A 3,219-nucleotide genomic window follows, 5' to 3' on the forward strand; every position below is an offset into this window, starting at 1 on the left:
GAAACATTCTTAAATACAGAACTGGTGGTTGTCAGAGGGGAAATGGGTAGGGAGATGGGTGAAATAAAGGAGATTAGAGGTACACTTATCTGGAGCACTGAGAAATGTATAGGATTGTTGAATCATTATACACCTGAGACTAATCCTGTATGTTAATTATACTTGAATAAGAAATTTTTGAAAACAAATTTGGAGATCTTACACTTCCTAGTTTCAAAACATTACAAAGCCACAGTAAGATACTGGCATAAAGAGCCCTACAGACCAATAGAGAGCCCAGAAATAAACCTTCACATATATGGTCAAATGATTTTTGGCAACCGTGTCAAAAACCATTCAATGGAGGAAAGAACGGTTTCTTCAAATGTACTGGAAAAACTGGATATCCACATGCAAATGAGTGTAGTTGGAACCTTTCCTTACAGCATAAATAACTCAAAATGAATCAAAGACCTAAACATCCTCAGAGCTAAAACTGTAAAACTCAGGGGAAAACATAAGGGGAAAGCTTTGTAACACTGGATTTGGTAATGATTTATTGTAGAGGACAAAAGCAAAAATAGAGAAGTTGAACTACTAAATTTAAGGCTTGTATGGAAAAGACTCAAACTCAGTGAAGAGGTGACTTCACTGAGGAAGGGAGAAAGGGAGAAAGTATTTTCCAAATCCTTTAATAAGGGGCTAATATCCAGAATACATAAACAACAACAACAAAAACAGACAACCCAGTTAAGAAATGGGCAAAGGACTTGAATAGATATTTCTTCAAAGATAATATACAAATGGCCAACAGCCCATGAAAAGACGCTTAACATCACTAATTAAGGAAATTCAACTCAAACCCACAATAAGATCATTTTACACCTATTAGGATGGTTACTAGCAAAACAAAACCCAGAAAACAAATGGTGAGGATGTGAAGAAATTGGAACCCTTGTGCATTGTTGGTGGAAGTGTAAAATGGCATAGTCACTACAGGAAACAGTATAGTGCTTCTTCAAAAAATTAAAGATAGAATTACCATATGATTCAGCAATTCACTTCTGGGTATATACCCCCAACAGTTGAAATCAGGATTTTGGAGAGCTATTTGTATACCCACGTTCCAAGTAGCATTATTTATAATAGTCAAAAGGTAGAAGCAACCCAAGTACCCAACAGATGAATGACTCAGCATAATGTGGTATATATACACAATGGAATATTGTTCAGCCTTAAAGGAAATTGACAAGTGACAAGTTCACAAGCTTCAACATGGTCAAAATTTGAGCACACTAAGTGAAATAAGTTAGTCACAAAAAGAAAGATGATTCTAGTTGAGGTACCTAGAATACTCAACATCAGAGACAGGAAGAATAGTGGTTACCAGAGGCAAAGAGAAAAGGAATGGGGAGTGGTGTGGTCATTTAACAGGTATAGAATGTTTTGCAAAATGAAGAGTTCTGGAGATAAGTATATTCATTGTTGTGAAACCACATATGGAACTGTACACTTAATGGCTAAGATGGTAAATTTTATATTATATGTTTTTGCTATAGTTAACGAAAGGAATGGAGAATCTGGGTGGAGCACTGAGTGTCCACCATGCTTAAGAATTTTTCCTATAAAGAGTCTTGTGAAAGGCATTTTGTGATTTTGTAGTTAACAATTTAGGATAGTCACCTGTTGCCCTGGGCTTTACTTGTAACAGGGCCTTCTGCAAAGGGCCACTTTTATTTTGGTGTGCAGAATTGGGACATAAAGTCTGAGAACATGTCTTTGGAAGTCCCTGGGTTTCTCAATGTCCCTACTGCTCCTTCCCTAGATTAGAAGGAGGGTCTTGGAAAAGTACAATGAGGTCTCTGAAATAGGATCTCCCAGGGTATGAGGGAATTTCAGATTGATAGTCTGGGATCAGACTAACATTTGATTGGTGCTGGATGCTCCCTCGATGCATCCCTTGTGTTTTAGAAACAATGGTTGAACACAGGAATGATTTTTCAAGAAACTGTAACTTTGGTAATAGAACAGGATCCCATTGCAGCATTGACTGGATTTGGAACAGAATCATCCTCAAGAGCTCCACCCTGTGGAACTAACTAGCAGGAACAAACAGGACTGACCTTCCTTCATAGGGCTACACTTATTCCCAGAGCTCTCAATTACTTTGGAGCTAGCCTCAAGAGGTAGATATTAGATTTCCTGAACAAAAATGAGTATTAGAGGAAACTCTAAACCAGTCATATCTTTTAGTGACCCAAGAAAATAAAATACAGGATAAATACATTTTCAGTGATTAGCATTCTAATCTGTTCCACCACAGGTTCATCAGACAAGCTTAACTCCAGCACTGAAAGATACTAAAGCCCCTCCCTGTTGGAGTCCAGGCACTACTCTGACACCCCCATAAAAACATTTTCCACAACTATCACCAAGCTCTAGCACATCATGTTCCCCTGGATTCTCTGCCCAACATTTGAGCCCATACCTACTAGCCTCTTTCCCCTTCCATGTAACTTGAGTTCTAGCAGAACCTCTGTAGTTATACCTTTTTAAACTTGTACCTGGCCATGGCTCCAGCTCAGGACAGCTTCGATACCTATTCCATCTTGCTTTAAGTTTTAACCCCTGCCTCTTCTCCCTCTACTCCCTGACATTTACATTGAGTTATTTACCATTATTTCCCTGAGATGGTATCATGCTACATTGGTGGTGGTTCTTGAGATAAAAGGAAGAATTGGATAATGGCTAAAGAGAGCCCACTGGCTTGAGACAACAAAAGGGGATCAGAATAGGTCACCCCCAAAACATGCCAGTTGACATACTGATAGTGGAGCTGAAGGCACTTGAGAAAAAGCAGAAACAGGAAGGGCATTTAAAAGCAGGGCATGAGGTTACCTGTGAGAAAGGTACCTTCTGCTCCAGGAAGCAGAGAAGGTTATTACCACCAGCGACAGGCAGTCAACATCGAGAAGAATCTGTACAAACCAACCCACTAAAGTAACCTTTACTTTTCATTAGTTTCCTCCATGTATGTTCTAATCACTCTCCTACAGTTTACTGCCCCTAACCCAAGCCCTGCTTTCCTTTGCCTTGTCTCCACGGTTTATTATTTTTTGTTAAAATAGTATATAGGGCCCATCTGCTTCTTTGCATTTCTTATGTCCCTCAAGTACATTTAAGCATTATCAAATAAAGTTTATGTGCTTTGCTCCTGTTAATCTGTCTTTTGCCAGTTTA

The sequence above is a fragment of the Neofelis nebulosa genome, chromosome 6, assembly GCF_028018385.1.
Source record: "Neofelis nebulosa isolate mNeoNeb1 chromosome 6, mNeoNeb1.pri, whole genome shotgun sequence".
NCBI classification, from domain to species: Eukaryota; Metazoa; Chordata; class Mammalia; order Carnivora; family Felidae; genus Neofelis; species Neofelis nebulosa.